This window comes from Cetorhinus maximus, chromosome 13 (genome assembly GCF_964194155.1).
Source record: "Cetorhinus maximus chromosome 13, sCetMax3.hap1.1, whole genome shotgun sequence".
Lineage (NCBI taxonomy): Eukaryota > Metazoa > Chordata > Chondrichthyes > Lamniformes > Cetorhinidae > Cetorhinus > Cetorhinus maximus.
Window position 1 is genome coordinate 48103879 of NC_135891.1, and position 17672 is coordinate 48121550.

A 17672-nucleotide genomic window follows, 5' to 3' on the forward strand; every position below is an offset into this window, starting at 1 on the left:
CTGTGGCACACAAGAATGACTGAGAATGTCCGAGTCCTGAGAGCTCCCTGAGATGCGAGCACATGCCTGCAGGATTTGTTTTTGGAGATCACAAGCCAGCTGCTCAATGATGGAATGAAACCTCTTTCAGTTTATGAATGCTGCTAGCTGTTCCCAGGGAGCTCTCCGCACCACATGTGTACAGTCAGTTGCCCCTTGTACTTGGGGAAATCCAGCTATGGAGCAACTCTGGCTGCCTGGCTCTCAGGGTCAGTGGTGAATCTCACATAATCAGCAGCCCTTATGGACATGGCATTGGTGAATTCCCTTATGCATCTGTATGGGGCTGACTGGGAGATGACACACATTTCCCCGGTGGAGCCCTGGGATGACCCAGCTAAGTAGAAATTCAAGGCTGCGGTGACTTTTGAAGCTACTGGCAAAGGATTGCCTCCTTTTCCATGGGGCTGTAGGTCTTCTTGCAGGAGCTGACACAGGTCAGTGGCTGACTGCCTTGACAGCCTCAGCCTTCTCTGACATTTGCAGGTAGTTACCCTGCATGCAGTACATTTGATTATGCACCATTGCTCAGTGTCCCACTGTCCCCTGGTTGCTGGCATCCTGAGCTGTCTGACCCTCTGCTGCTGTCCTTCTGGTAGTTGATGTGTCTGGCCCTGGGCCATCCTCTGCCTTTTCCTCTCCTCCTCCACCACATGAAGAAACACTGGGTGCATGAGGCCCATCCTGTCTGCCTGAAGTGAACTGTGGACAGAAGGCTAGCAAAGATTTGGTCAGCATTTGGCCCTCCTTCCTAACTTGAGGACTGTGGGCCAACGGAGAGCCCACTGCTGTGCATCAACCATATCCTGGTCTCCAAACACCCCATTGTGACCTACTCCCTCCTCGACCTGGTCTCCAACTACCTCATTGCTGGTGTAGCTATGTCCCTGGACATTCTGACACTGCAGCTGACCCTGTACCATTCCTCAGTCACCTTTGACCATCTCTCCATCGCCATCAACCCTCCCCCCATCACCCTTGCCTGCCTTCGATGACCCTCAGGCCACCTGCCATCACCCTTGATCAACAGTCAACCGAAAGTTTACCCTGTTCCCCTCCACCCCTACCACTCTCCACCTGCCAACCGTCATCTTTGGTCCTCCTTTTATCGCTCTTGACCTGCTCTCAGTTAACCTGGACTCTCCCAGCCTCGCAGCGACCTGCCCTGATCCACCCTGGATCTCCCCTCTATCAGGCTTGAGCTGTCTTCGGTAGAGGTTGAGCTTTCCTCCCTCGCCTACGAACCGTCTTGGCCTCCCTTCCACAGACAGCCATGCCCCGATCTCTCTGTACAGCCACTACCCGAGCTCAGTGCAACAGCTCAGCCTCCTCTCCCCGGCCCAAAAAGCTCCCCATACAAGAAAAGCAGCTTCTACTCACTCCAAATCCACTAAGAAGACTACCTGACCTGCTGCAGGCCACCTTTAACCAGTCATGGACCTGAAAGTACATGTTTCTGGTTTGCTGCCAACATAATTGCAACGATACAATAATAATCTGATGACCACTTTTTTTAACGAACATGCATGACGTGTTAATGCATTAAAAATAAGTTCCTGCTGCTTGCTGTCGGGAACCACGATCTGCCTCTAATATGCCACCAATTTAATTCCCAATTTTCCTCTCAGCTCGGGAAGCTGACATTTCACCCCAGCCCGCCTTGTTTCCAGCTCCTGGGAACAGCATTAGATTCTGCCCATTATGTGGGTTGTAACCCAGTTCATGAAAAATGCAAAATAGATATGCAATATTTACACTGAATTTTTCAGGAATATTTTGTATTTATGAAGCACCCCACATTCAATTAATTACTTTTGAAATGTGGTTCTGGTTATCCAAGCAAATATGACAGCTCAAATGTGCACAGAAAGATTCCACAAAACAGCAAATGGGAAAAGTGACCAGTTGGTGTATGTTTTGGGCAGTATTTGGTTGAATTGGATTATGTTCCAGGAGATTATCACTCTCCTCATCTTCAAATTGTGCCACAGTATTGTATGTCACCTCCCTAGACCAGGATGTCACTCAGCAGTTGCAGAACACTGAGTGGGGAGGGTGAACAACCAGTGGTTGTGGTCTGTATTAGTACTAATGACATTGGCAGAAAGAGGGATGAGGTCCTGCAAGCAGAATTTAGGGAACTAGGAAACAGAATAGCAAACTGGACCTCAAGGGTCTGATTACTTACAGTGCCATGCATTGGTGAGTATAGAAATAGGAGATCGAGCAGATGAATGGCTGGCGAGATGGTGCAGGAGGGAGGGCTTTGGTTCCTGGGAGAATGAGTTTGGTTCTGGGGCAGATGGGACCTGTAAAGACTGGATGGGTTGCAACAAAACAGAACTGGGACCAAAATCCTCAAAAGGGTGCTTTGCTAGTACTATGGGGAAGGGTTTAAACTAACTTGGCAGGAGTATGGACATCAGGGTGTAGCATTAGAAAGGAGAAATAAGTTGCATGAAGGATTGGAAGAAATGGAACGCACTGGAGTAAGAAATAGAATGGTATTAGGTGGGCTCAGGCTAAGAGGGGATGCAATAAGGAAGAAATTCCTTCACATCTCAGTTTTAAATTAGGGGACACTCATTTAAAACTGAGATGTAAAGGAATTTCTTCTCTCAGAAGGTAGTAAATGTCTGGAATTCTCTACCCCAGAGAGTTGTGGAGGCTAGATCACTGAAAGTAGTTAAAGAGGTAGATAGATAGATTTTTGAAAGATCAGGGAGTTGAGGGCTATGAGGAGCTGGCACAAAAGGGGAATTGAAGCCTGGGGCAGATCAACCATGATCTTATTGAATGGCGGAGCAGGCTTGAGGGGCCGAATGGCCTACTTCTGCTCCTATTTCTTAAGTTCTTATGTAAGGTTGAAATTAGGATTACAGTGCCTGCATGCAAACACACAAAGTATGGTGAATAAGGTTGATGAGCTGTAGCCATGTGGAAATATGATGTCATGGCAATAATAAAGGTCAAGCTCAAAAAAGGGTAGGTCTGGGCACTAAATATTCCTGGATTCAAGGTGTTCAGAAAAAATAGGGAAGAGAAGAAAAGGAGGGGGGTTGTCAGTATTAATTAAGGAGAATATCACTGTGCTGGAGAGAAAGGATGTTCAGGACGAGTCAGGGACAAAATCTATTTGGTTACATTTAAGAAGCAACAGAGGTGTCATTGCATTATTGGGTCTATTCTAAAGGCAGCCAAACACTGGGAAATATATAGAGGAGCACATTTTCCAGGAAATTATAGAGGTACAAAAACAATAGGGCAGAATTTTCCGGTCGGCGTGCAGGGGAGTGCCCGACACGCTGATGTGAAAAATGACACCCGATGGTGTTGGGTGTGCGTCCCGACATCATTACGCTCAGTAGCGATGTTTCGTGCGGCGGGTGCGCGCCGGAGTCGGCTGTGTGCCCACTGATATGTAAACGGCCTATTAAGGCCGTTAAGGATCTAATTAAAGTTATTCTAAACGCTGCCCATCCAGCCTTAAGGTTGGCGGGCAGGCGAAAAGGCTGCAGTCTGAGGCCGCCACACAGGTGTCATCAGCCACGGCATATGCGGGTAGCCCTTGTCCCCGAGGAGACATTCCCGCAGCTTCTGTGGACCCCAGAAGACTTCAGAAATCTGTGACCGACTGAGGATGTTTTTAGAAAACCTCATCAACGAGAGGGATGAGGTTTCCTAAAGCATTTATTAAATAAATGAAAAAAGTTTCATAAATTTAAAAACATGTCCCAACTCATGTGACACAGTCACAGTCTGTGCCTCAGGGAGGTTGAAGCGCTCGTTCGCGCCATGTGCGAAAGCGCTGGCCGCGACTTTCCCTTCTCTCCCCTGCCCGCACAGGGAGCGCTGGGCAGGCCTTAATTGTCCTGCCTGCGTAAAAAGGCGGCACAGAGCCGATTGCTGCCCGCGATTGGCTCCATGCCTGCCCCGCCTGCCTCTGCCAAGCCTGCCTATGAAAAATCCTGCCCATGGAATAGTGACAGTGTGGGCCTTTAATTATTCTAATAAATGCAGGGTTGGTAATAGTGTAAAGGGAAGAGAAGGGAAGAGTTTCTAAATTATGTTTAGGAGAATCTCCCGCATCAGTGTGTTTCCTGTCCAATGAGGAAGGAGGCACTGCTGGACCTGGGTCTGGACAATGAGGTGGGTCATGTGTCAGTGTGAAAACATTTAGCAAATAATGATCATAGTACCATAAGGTTTAGGATGGCTATGAAAAAGAAAAATCTTTGGTTAAAAAAAAAACTTAATTTGGAGGGGTGGGGAAATTTCAGGAGGAGAATGGATCTGTTCCAGGTAAATTGGAATCAAAAATTGGCAGGCAAAACTGCAAAGGAACAAAGAGCAGATGGTTCAGGTACAGCCAAAATATATTTCCACGAGGGAGAAAGGTAAAGTAATCAAAGGCAGACTTCTCTGGATGACAAGAGAGACAGAGAGAGAGAAAAAGATGTAAGAGAAAAAGGGTGCCGAGGACAGAAGTCAGGTTGATAGTACATGTGAGAACCGGGTTAAATATAGAAAGTTCAAGGAAAATGAAAAAGAAAATAAGAGAGGCAAAGTGAGTGTATAAGAGACCGGTAGCCAAAATAAAAGGGAATTCAAAAGCCTTCTATGGGCTTCAACTTTGCTGCAAGCCTATTATGTGGCACTTTATCAAACACCTTTTGGAAATTCATATATACCACATGAACCACATTACCCTCATCAACCCTTTCTGTTAGAAGACTACAATGAAAAGCCAGGGTAATGGGAGTGGCTGAGCTGCTCTCATGGAGACCTGGCACGGACACAAGGGACAGAATGGCCTCCATCTGTACTGTAACCATTCTAGAATACGATAATCCTTTATGGGAAAAACTTTCCCCCTGTTGGGGGGGAAGTGCAGGAGCGGGCGCGAGCAGGTGCGCCTCTGATCGGCGTCCCCAATTAGGGTCGTGCCCCTTTTTATGTGACGTCTGCCAGGAAGTGCTATGCACTCCCTGTGCGGGTGAGGGGGGGGAGATTCCCTCAGCCGGGAGTGCGCTCTTTCGCACATGCGCACAAAAGAGCACACTGATCTCCCTGAGGCTAAGTGCTGCCTCAGGGAGATCACCCTGGAAAATTAAAGCTTTTGAAGACAAATGTTTAAAAAATTTCCCTGACATGTCCCCTCATGTGACACTGTCACATAAGTTGGGACATATCCATCACTTTAACCCAAACCTTTATTACATATTTAAAAACCCTCATGAAACCTGATCCCGCCCGTGAATGAAGTTTCATGCTTTTTCTTAAGCTTCCAGCAGGCTCCCAGCCTGCCTGCCAATCCTAAGGTTCGACGGGCAGCCCTATCAATCACTTAAATTGGTTTATTAATGGCCTCAATAGGCCGTCGGCAGGTCGGCGGGTGCACAGCTGACTTGGCTGTGCCCTTGCCGACCTGAAAATGAAAATGACACAGGGTGATGTCGGGAGTTCCACCTGGCATCATCCCGCGTCATTTTATACGTCGGTGAGTGGGCCCCGATTGGTCCTCCCTTATGTGTACCTGAACAAACAGGAAGTCCCTTTGTTTAATATTTTATCTAAAAGATAGTATCTATGACAACACAGCACACCCTTAGCACTTTATTAAAATATTAGTCTAGTTTATGTGCTCAAGAAATGGAGTGGACAGTGGAGTTGCAAACTTTTGACTCAGGGGCCAATGCAGTGTCCACCAAGCCAAACCGACATTTAATACTTGAAAAACCGGGTGCTTTGCTTCTCCAGAGATAATTTCTCTTTCCTGGTTGTGATCAAAACGTGAAGCCCAGAAATTAAATAGCCATTACCTGGATGCAATACAAAGGATTTTGACTTCAAAAGAAACATTTGAATCTACTTGGGTCAAAATGTCCATAGTCAGGGAACATCGGAAAATTACAAGTGGTGTGCTCTCAATTTGCTGGCGGCATGGGAGAACCTTCCAGCTCTGTGGAGCCTCCAAAAGTGTACTCTTTAAGCTTTTCTCTACAATGGATTAGGCCAGACCTAAAGGAGCAATGCTTTAAATTAGGTTTTAAAACAGAAACAATGGGAGGAATGATGAACTGACATGCAAGAGTCCCATCAGGTTCTTTTTCTTCATTCTGGCATGGAATTTCCCTTTGAGCATTCTCCAATGTCTCATTTGGATATTGTTAAATTGCTGCCCATGACTTGTTTCCATACTAAAGCAAGTGCCTCACAAGATGGCAGTTGGTACCAACACGGGCGGAGAGGATCAATGGCTTTAACCATGATGGAATAGATTTTCATCATACAAACCCAGTGTTAAACTGGTGTTGTGGATTGGTTGCCAGTTAAAGTAGTTGTCTGATTTTAATTTCCATTGGTTGTTTCTATAATGGACAATTAAATCAATATGGGTTTCTGCCTGACCAATAAGTTGAGAATCTATTCCAATGAAAAGAGTAGTATGGAGGCATGAGAGGTAATTATTAAAATTCTTGAATTTTAGTAATTACTAAAATTATTGAAAATTCTTCTACAATAAGTCTCCTTAAGATTATTTTCTCTGACATTTAAATGGGCAAGGATTAAAAAAACACAATTTCCAGGGATTCGCAAAAAATTGTTTTCTATGTTGAAAGTTCTTCTCAATGTTTGCTCCATTTATATTGTTCAAATACCTTTGGTGATTTCCTTTACATTAATGCACTTCTTCAATATATTTCTCATCTTTCCCCTTTCACGTGGATTCTATTATGCACACTATAGCTGTCCTTTTTGCTTAAAGATTACAGCAGGAATCCCCATGTCAGTGTCTTTCTGTGATCAGATTAACCTATAACAGGAGTTTTTGGATTGAGTGCTTGAGGTCCTTTCGTTTATCCATGGAGATGACCTGTCTAATGTCGTCTCAGTTTCTCATGGTTGTTTGATCTCTTGTTCTTTCTTTTCACCTAATATAGGCTTTTATTCCCCATTTATTATCATTATGCATGTATTTATTTAATACTTATGCCAAATTTTTTCTTTGTTAGTCCCTTCCCCTTGCAGGGATCTATTTGTTTTGGACATTCGCATTGACCTCCAACAAATCTCATTCCCCCAGGTAAGCGATATCCCCTGGGTATGTAATATGGTATTTTGCTTTCACCCTTTACTTACGCTTCAGCAATCTTAGTACACCAAGTTTTCCTTAGTTTCCTGGCTATTGCACAATTTGCTCAGAGGATCTATTTATAATGTCATTACTAGGCCCAGTCTACCAATAATTTGTCTGTTAACTTGACCTTCCTTAAAGTTTGATTTGTGGCCTGCCTTATTGGTGTTATTGTTACTTTTATGCACTGTGCTTAGCTATGTCTTTTTATTGTTTTGCATGTAGTCAAAAATTAACTTAAAAGATGAATAAATAAATAAACCCAATATTATGAGCTCTTTCACCAACCGGATGCAATTCAAAAGCCTATTCAAAGTCATGGTGCTTTCAAAAGGCGTTCACAAAGGTAATGCGTAACCAAAAGACAGTACCCAAAATGCCCAAAGCCATCTTATTCAGTTCCTACCATATACTCTGCATCATAGCATCTGCTTATACCACCTCCCTGGCTGCTCACCCATGCTGAACGCAAGGTTTGCAACATTGGCCTTGAGCTGAACATCAAACTCCAAAGTGGGCTTTGAATTTAATCAGCTGAAAAGAATGGGAAGTTTAGATAAAGACATTTTAGCTCAATTAGAAGCAAGTCTACATTTATAGTTGCATTTAATTGCTATAAAGTCCTTGAAGTGTTGCTCAGACCTGATGCAATGAATAGATTATGGTGAAACATCAAAAAAAATTGTATTTATGTAGAGAATTATTGTATTGTCAAAACACTTCAACATGCTTCTCAATGAATTACTTTTTGGAACACTATTATTGTTGTGATATAGACAAACATGGTAGCTATTCTGCATCAGTAAAATCTCACAAACAGCAGTGCAATTTAATGACCAAATATTACGCAGCAGTTCCCAAAAAAGGGCCAGGATTTGGATGGTTTGAGAAAACTAGTTATACATCAATGAGGTGATGTATCAAATCTACAGAGAACAAGATAAAAGTAACGGCTACGAGTATCTGTTTTTTTTTACTGGAACGCAGTGTCCCCATGGAATGAAGTTACTTTAGAAGCCTGGACAGAATCTGATAAGCCACTTTTAATCTATTATGTTATTAAGGTGATATGTTGGTTCTTATGGATGAGTGGGTGAAAGAGAGATTCTAGTTCCAGGAGCACAATACCATAAATTCTCTTCTGCCACTATAAGTTTGTTTAAAGTCTGATGAAGCAGTTTGAACTAAATGGGGTGGCGAGCTACATTTTAAAGACAAATAGCCAGATGGACGGACAGGACATACAACAACAAAACAAAAACAGAATTACCTGGAAAAACTCAGCAGGTCTGGCAGCATCAGTGGAGAAGAAATCAGTTAACGACAGAGATAAAAACAAAAAGCTAAAAGCTACTGCGGATGCTGGAAATCCAAAACAAAAACAGAATTACCATACAACAACAATATGACTCTCACTTGTAATGGTCTGAGGGAAAGGGGATTATAAAATCTAACAAGTAGCAGCAAACAAAAATTGTTTTTTGGTCACCTCACTTATCATAAAAGTAGCAACGCTTCAAAAAAATGATTTTTGAAAACCTTCCCAGCTAAACAAGAGACACATAATTGGAAATATTGTAAATTAATGCAGATGTTTTTATTTTTAAAAGCAAAGTTTAAATCATGTGGCTATTTTTCTCTGCTGCTTAGAGTGCATATGAGGAGATTTTTCTTGCCTGACAGACCTCTTTATACTGCATAAATTGTAGAACAATCTCATTCTAAAACTGTTCTTAAAAGAATTAAACAATCAAACATAAATTACCAGGCAAACACTGTATCTGCAAATGCCTGAGACTGACAGCCTAATCAACCACTTAAAACTGATGTACTACTGACATAAAACCAATTAGATTAATGAAAATCACAATTCTTTTTTACTCTGACAAATATACTCTACCGCCTAATGACTTTATAGTTCTGAATTTTTGTTCACAACATGCATGAGAAGCACAATGACCAAGGAATGATTAAGTAATTTACTTCCACTTCATAGTAAAGGAAGAATGAACTTGGATTTAAATAGCACCTTTCCCATTCGCAGGATCTTTCAAAGTGCTACATGACCCATTCATTGCTTTTGAAATGTAGTCCCTTTTGTTTTGTTGGTAAAAGCAACCAATATATGCATAACAAGATCCCATAAATGCCAAAGTGATGAATGATCAATTAATCTACTTCTACAATTAATCCATGCTTGCTGATTGAGAGGTAAGCATTGGCCAGAACATGAAGAGAACTCTCCTATATTTCTTTAAAAAATTGGTGCGTAACCTCTTCCATTAACATGGATAGTCATAAGGGACCTTGTTTTGGCCTTTCATCTGAATGACGACAGCTCTTAAAATGTAGCATTCCTTACGTACTGAACTGAAGTATCCACCCAGATTGTGAGTTCAATTCCCAGAGTGGGACATAGCCTAAACTTCCCAGTTCAGAGGTCAGAGTACCACCACTGAACCAAAAACAAAATATATTAGAACAGGTATCCATTTGACACTCGGTGAGAGGCATATTGCAGTTATGCTTCTGGCTCTGTGTCGCCCTCTGGTAGAGCTCTGCTTAGCGACATGTGAATTTGGAATACATTTTATGTTCACAAACAGCAGGCTGCTCTGTCAACTCTCTAACATCAGAATGGTTCAGAAGTTCCCTACCTACTCATTGGAGTGCCTCCAAGCTTCGCAACCTTTGCTTTGCATCAAATGTTAATGTGGTTCAAAACTACCTTGTGAAGGTGTCCCCATTGCTTTGCCTAAGTGCTAATCACTCTGGATCTTGTTTGCCAATATCTGTTCACGCCTCAGTACTAATGCACCTCTGTTGAGTGGAAGTGATGAGGGAGTGCTGACCATTTCATTGAAATCGGTGAGAAATTCTTCTGCAAATGTTGTTATTAGGTGACAGGACAAACATGGCAAAGTAGCATCAAAGTATTTGCAAACTTTGGACATCAAATTAGTGCAGGACAAGGAAATATCAACATAGGTGCTAGTGGTGTATAACACTGAATAGTTATGTAATGCGTCATCTTAGGCATCGACATCTAAAAGCACCATGTAAACAATTTGAATAGCTCCAAAAATTAGAGTGAAATAATCAGCATCCAGGAAAGTACAATGGGGAGAATATCTCAGCTACTGACTATTTTCATAAACTTGTTCATCTAAAAATACATTCAGAATTGCATTACCAATAGTGGCCAGAGGAAACCCTCCCCTGCATTTTATTTTTATCAGCCCAAACTTCCATCATTGTACTGGAATTCTAACTTTAAAAAATCTTCACTTTCAGGTAAAGGGCTCGACTTAAAGCTGCTCTTCTTGCCAAATTAATCCAATTAAGCCTCACTGTGCACAAACATGGCAACAAAACATTCACTTGCCCTGGTTTTAAGAGGCCAATAAATTCAAACATAATTGTTTTTCATTTGCATTTAATTAAAAATAATCAGATCAAAGCACTGATAGCTTTGAATGACACAACTATGCTAATGTTGATAATGTAAATAATTTCACAATATGAACAGCTTGTGTCTTATTGAGTGATCTTCCCAGTTAAATATAACCAGGAGGGATGTAATTATTAATACAGGAACTCGCCTGGCTTACACCCTTGGCCTCTATATAAATACTTAGCAGTGCTATCACTGGTGAAATTTTTACACAAGGGCATTTTAGGCATTTATTTTCAGTAAAGTGTAATGGGAATGGGTGAAATTTGCAAACACCACCCACTGCAAAATTTAAAATAACGCAACAGCTCAATTACAGGTCTCCAGGGTAAATTTCAACTTTCTGCTGAAGAGTGAAACTGGCATTGCAGTTCGGGTGCCCTTTACAGTGACAGCCCATTTCTGCTTTCCATGGAAAAACAGGCACCCAACCCGCAACGCTGATTTCACACATGAGCGGTAAGTTGAAAATGACCTTTTTGTCCTTCCATATTTGGATTCTGTACAGAGATAGCAATTTGCTCCATATAATACTAGGCTGAAGCACTTGTGGTTACAGGTCTGTTACTGATGGTTGTGGTAGCACAGTGGGCAATTTGGAATGACTAATAAACTGCATTACATAAGAAGCCTATCGTAAACCATTAAAATCTATTGGCTTAAGTGTATTTCCGCCACCTACCCTACCCCCACCCATTAGTACATTGAACCAATTCAATAAATAAGCCTAATAACAACACTGAAGCATATTTGGACTTACTCTTTCCCTAAGAGGAAGAGGCTGTGGAGCATTCACAATCACTTTATTTTGTTCAATTATTTTAAATATATGGTTCATGCTGAAGTAATAATCTTTTAATAGTAACAATTTCAGAACACAGCTCTGAAAATGCACCACTTCCTCCACACTGTGGTTTGTTTATTTGTGTCCAAACCCCGGCATGTTCATTAGTTGTTTGTTACATGTTAACTGCTGAACCTTCTTGTGATTGGTTACATCTGCACGTATACTTTAAAGCTTTTGTTAAGCTGCACTGTCTGGATCTTTGACTTATGAACAAAAATCAATGGTCTTTGAGCCAAGTCAAGATGATTTGTGTCAAGTTTTATCACAGAGGTTCACCAGATGAGATATTCTGTTCACAGATGCCCACATTCACAAGCTGGAGACAAGCACTGCTTTTAGTGTACTGGCACGATTTGCTGAGAGGTCCTAGCCACTAAAAAATCATACCATATATGCACAAGAAACTAGACAATATTAAGTCATAACTAACTCCAAACATCATCTTCCTATTCTGAGACCCTAAATCCTCTGTATGATTGCTTTGCCAGTTTTCTTGCAAATGAAACCATCACAGAGCTTTTGAATTTTACCCCCATTGCACTAAGAGAGGGAGCAGGCATGAAAAACAGCGTTTTTCCCACCAGAATGGTGGGTTTTTGCGCCATATCATCCGCTTCCCGCCTCATTACTTATGCACGCTCAGAAAACACGCTGGATCATTGGCGGACGGCCTCTGATTCCCCCGCCCCACCGTCAGCCTCCCGGTTCCTCACTCCAGGTGCCACATTTAAATGGCACACGTGCACAGCTTTCTCAATCTCTCCAGCCCAGAACTGCCACAAATACCACAGATGGCCCAAAAAGGGAAGAATACAGCAGCCCATGTTCAGTGACGCATCCCTCAAACGCCTGCTGGATGCCGCGGAGGCCCGCTGCCATGTCCTCTACCGGTGATGGCCGCACCCAGAAGGAAAAAACAGTAAAAACTGGGAAATAAGAATACTGGTCCAAACTGTTTTTTTCCTTCTGGGCAGGAAGTCCACCAATCTCACCACTCCTGCTGGTGGCAGTGGTGGTCACTGCTAACACTGTCCACAAGAGGTCAGCCACCCAGTGCAGAAAGAGGATGAATGATCTCATCTGTGCTGCCAGGGTAAGTCAACCATCTCATCACTCTCAACTCACACGCTCACAAGCCCATCACACAATCACAGGGCTCTCACTCACTGACAGTTCAAGCGACATCACCACTCACTCTCGCACACACCTTCACATCTCCATCTGGCCTCATCTCTGGAGATCGCGTCCTCATCCTCTCCATGGCTCCACTCACCGCCCACAAATGCCAGGCATGCTTATCATCACCACAGACAGGATGGCGGCCACCATGCCGACCTTGGTCCAGGATATCGGCCCTGCATTGGTGCAGGAGCTGCACTCCATCGCTGTCGCCCTTGGTGAGTTTTGTGTCTTGCAGGGACAAGGCTCTTGTCACGAACTAGGGATGCAGCGTAGTGTGTCCCCTCACCTGAGCACTCACTGAGGTCACTGAAGCTAATTACAAATGGTCATTTCTGGCAGGCAACAGAGGCTTTGAGCAGCCTCTAGATGTGCATGTTTGCTTTAGACAATGTGGAGGGGAGCAATGGGATAGGAGCGAGGATGTACTGAAGCTGAAGTGTGCTCTTTATTTGCAATGACGCGTGCCCTTGAGAACTTCATGGTGTGTGCGCATTTTGGACTTGGCAAGGGCCAGGGATGGCCATGAAGGCGCAATGTCTGTGTTGAAGAGGAAGCATTTTAATGTCTGGCAGGCAAGTGTTTGACATCACCATGCTCAGGTGGTCTGCACAGCCCAGGATTCCTAACTGAGAGTGCTGGATGTCAGTGTGATTTGGAAGAATGCACCACAGATGACTGAATCATCTCGAAATGGATTCACAGCAGCAGAACATCAGCTGCCTTGTCCCAAGCGTGAATTATCTGATTCACCATCAATGTTACACAGAGTGCATAGTTCAGTTGCTTCAGATGGATCTCCTTGAGAAGCCTTGACAAATTGAAGGCATACAGCTACGTGACTACTGAGGATCGACCGACAGCTCCCGGCTCTTGTCGGGTGTCACTGGGACTGGGATGGCAGAGAGACGCTTGAAGAGGCAGCACCTTCTGACGTCTGATGCCGGGACAACCCTCCTCCAGTTAGCACCTCATCTCAGTAGGGACACACACTCCCGAGGCTTCATTGTCGTTCAAAGGATCAGGACAATGTGAGCCACATGTGTAATTATTCACCCTCAGATTGAAGCGCGTGGGCGAAATGAGAGGAATAGTAGCGCTGGTGTTAGTGTTGGCCCATGATGAAGGGCTCTTGTCCAAGAGGGTACTCACTGCAACCTGTCATCCTCCTGGTGGAATCTGGTGGCTAACAGGGCCTCACGCACACACCTGCCTCATCTGGCCAGTGCTATGGGCTCTTCTCCTGCAGCCTCGGCTTCCTTGAACTCATCACCTTCATTCCCTTTGAGGTCCTCCTCATTGGAGGAGATATGCAGCTCCTACATCTCATCATCTGGCAAGTCGTCCCCCCTTTGCAGCACCAGGTTGTGCAGCGCACAGCAAGCCACAATGATCTGTGAGACCCACTGGGGACTGTACCGGAGTGCTCCGCCAGATCTGTCCAGACATTGGAATCACATCTTTAGGATCCCTATGGTGTGTTCCACCAATGCTCGGCTAGCGCCATAAGCCTTGATGTACCTTCTCTCTGCAGGAGTCTGAGGCTGCCGCACAGGTGTCATCAGCCGCACGCTTTGTGGGTACCCTTTGTCACTGAGGAGCCAGCTCTGGATTCTGTTTGGTCCCTCGAAGGTGTCCGAGATCTACAATCTACTCAAGATGTATGAGTCATGAATACTTCCTGGATATTTGGCATAAACCTGCATGGTAAATTTCTTGTGATCGGAGGCTAGCTATACATTGAGTGAGTGGTAGCCTTTCCTGTTTATTTATTGTAGTGCCTGTTGCCAGGGAGCTTTTATAGCCACGAGTGCATTCGGTGACACCGGTGGGAATCCAGCAATCTCAGCAAAGCCCAGTGTTCTGGCATCCTGGCTTACCTGATCTCTGTTGAAGTTGACGGAATTGTGGGTGTTGGCAAAAAGGGCGTCTGTGACCTCATTATGCATTAGAGATTGGACACTTGAGTGATCCTGCAGAGGTCCCCAGCGGAACCCTGGAAGGAGCCACTGGTTTAGAAGTTAGAGCACCATTACTTTCAGAGCCACTGGCAATGGATGCCCTCTCAGTCCCCACGGTGCCAATTCCTGGAGAATGTGGCTAATGTGAGTCATCAGATCCCTGGACATGTGGAGTCATCGCCGACACTGTCTCTCCCTCACCCACAGATAAGACATGCAAATTCTGTAGACCCTGGGTATTGCGAGCCACCTAAGCATGACTTGTGTCACAAACATATCTGTGACCTCATCCACTGCATCCAGAGGAGGCCCTGCTGACCCTTGGTCTTGAGGGTTTTGCTCCTCCCTTTGGCACGCCTCCATCGCAATCTTCTTCTTCTCTCCTGCTTGTAAGCAATTATGCAGGCAGCGATAAATGTAACCTCCATCTTCCTGATTGTTACCCCTCTGCCGTATTAATGAGAAAGAGACAAGTGTCGGCATTACTCTCCAAGGGTCCTCTTTCTGTCAATGGCTCATCAGTGAATGTGGGTTCAAGGGTCTTGATCCCGTATTGGGAGTACTCGCCTCTGAAATGATGGCCAGTGCAGAGTGCATATCATAGCTCCCCCTGCCCCCACCCCCAAAATAACTGACTGCTCTGACATTGCTTTGGCTAGGTGCTTGGATGTGCTTTCAGCCCAGGGCTGGGATCCTCATTCACTGCACTCTAATACTACAGTCTTGGGAATAAAGACGCGGGTAAATGTTAATTCAGGAACTGAGATTATTTGAGGGGAGTCTGAAGCATCTCTTCTGTGAACTATCCAGCGCCAACTTTCCAACAAGTTTCTGGAGCTTGTTCATTTGTCCAATTGCTACAGAGTTCATTATTGCTCTGAGGATTTCCACGCTGTGAACAAAGGGTTAAAACAAGGAGATCGATTAGTGCCACTTCGCATGATTAGTCTCGCATGAATGGGCATCGTTGCTTCACTTTCCTGATTCTCTTTCGAGTTATCAACAGTCACAGATTGTAACTCTTTCGAGTACATTCACAGTTCTTGGTTTTCCGGGAGTGGGACATGAACCCACAACCTTCTGATTTAAAGGCGAGGGTGCTATGAACTGAGCCACAGCTGACACCTCGTTAAAATCAGCATTGGTTCTACTGCGGATCGAACCCAGGACCTTCTGCGTGTAAAGCAGACATGATAACCACTACACTATGGAACCTGGCCACTTTCCTGATTCCCTGCACTGTCATTGAAAGGCTTCTAATATGTCTCAGCTGTGTCTCTCTCCTCATTTCGGAATGCACAGTTCAGTTGCGTGCCAATGTATTCAGCATGCGCCTCACCCCCTCCACTCTCCAGTGCATGCACCTGCCCTCCAAGTCCTCACCAGCAGACATTCTCCTCATTTTAATTTTGCATTGCTCCATCGCTGCAGGTTGGAAGATGTTAGTGCAGAACTCTCATTGCCAGACCAGCTTGGACCCTCCCTGTGAGAGAATGGAAACCCCTCCCATCACCCTGGAGGAACTTCATGTTCAGATTACCTTCCCCACTCATAACCCCCAGTACAGGCCTGGCTGTGCAGCCCCTTCTCCTGTCTGAAGCCACTTGCCCAGCTCTGCAGCCCCTTCCCATGCCTCAGGCCGGTTCTCCCCCACCCACCTTCCCCAGTGCAGACCTAGCCTTGCAGCCCATTAAAAGCCACCCCTGCCTTACCGCTGGTCTGGTGGTGCTGACTGCCTGGCACTGATTCTTGCGAGCGCTGCGCAATGTAAGGTAGGCGAACTAGCCTCAAAGTGATGAGCAAAGTACAGGTTGCCAGGTGCATGTCGCTATATCCTGCTGCTGTGAAACACATCATTCTAATTGCATGCCAATGTGTCCGGATGGGGAAGTGTGAGGTCATGCACTTTGGTAGGGAGAATAGAGGTATAGACTATTTTCTAAATGGGGAGAAAATTCATAAATCTGGAGTGCAAAGGGACTTGGGAGTCCTAGTCCAGGATTCTCTTAAGGTTAACTTGCAGGTTGAGTCGGTAGTTAGGAAGGCAAATGCAATGTTTGCATTTATTTCGGGAGGACTAGAATATAAAAGCAAGAATGTGCTGCTGAGGCTTTATAAGGCTCTGGTCAGAACACATTTAGAATATTGTGAGCAATTTTGGGCCCCATATCTCAGGAAGGATGTGCTGGCCCTGGAGAGGGTCCAGAGGAGGTTCACGAGAATGATCCCAGGAATGGAAGGCTTAACATATGAGGAACGTTTGAGGACTCTGGGTCTATGGAGATGGAGTTTAGAAGGATGAGGGGGGATCTGATTGAAACTTACAGAATACTGAAAGGCCTGGATAGAGTGGATGTGGGGAAGATGTTTCCATTAGTAGGAGAGACTAGGACCCGAGGACACAGCCTCAGAGTAAAAGGAAGACCTTTTAGAACAGAGATGAAGATAAACTTCTTTAGCCAGAGAGTGGTGAATCTATGGAATTCATTGCCATAGAAGGCTGTGGAGGCCAGGTCATTCAGTGTATTTAAGACCGAGATAGGTAGGTTCTTGATTGGTAAGGGGATCAAAGGTTACGGGGAGAAGGCGGGAGAATGGGGTTGAGAAACTTATCAGCCATGATTGAATGGCGGAGCAGACTCAATGGGCCAAATGGCCTAATTTCTGCTCCTATATCTTATGGTCTTATGATCCAGCATGGGGGATGATTCCGGCGAGCAAGGCATAGAATGATATGCAAATGTATTAAGATGACATTCCCGACGTGCCGGGGCGGGAAATGCGGCCTACCACTGATGGGTGGAGTGGACGATCGCAAACTGCTTACATGACGATATAAAACTGATTTTTTGCCTTCTTGCGATATTTTACACTCCCTCCCACCATGATGCTGAGCGCGAACGGGCATGGAACATCACGGCCTTTAATACTGAGGAGCCATTCTTTCCCAATACCTCATTGAATAAATGCATCACTTAGTATGAAACTGAATTATAGAAATCAGAAAGGCCTCAGCTTTTATATCCAGCATGTGCTGGATAAAAAATAATTGAC

The 17672-nt window shown here is 44.5% G+C and overlaps 1 protein-coding gene and 1 non-coding gene across 4 annotated transcripts in view; both read right to left on the reverse strand.

Annotated features, from left to right (window-relative positions):
- tshz2 (teashirt zinc finger homeobox 2) overlaps nucleotides 1-17672 on the reverse strand; it is a 551775-nt gene that overhangs the window by 373735 nt on the left and 160368 nt on the right. The gene's annotated exons all lie outside the window — the stretch shown is intronic.
- On the reverse strand, nucleotides 15761-15833 carry trnav-uac (transfer RNA valine (anticodon UAC)). The gene has a single exon. It is a non-coding gene; the product is annotated as a tRNA-Val (tRNA).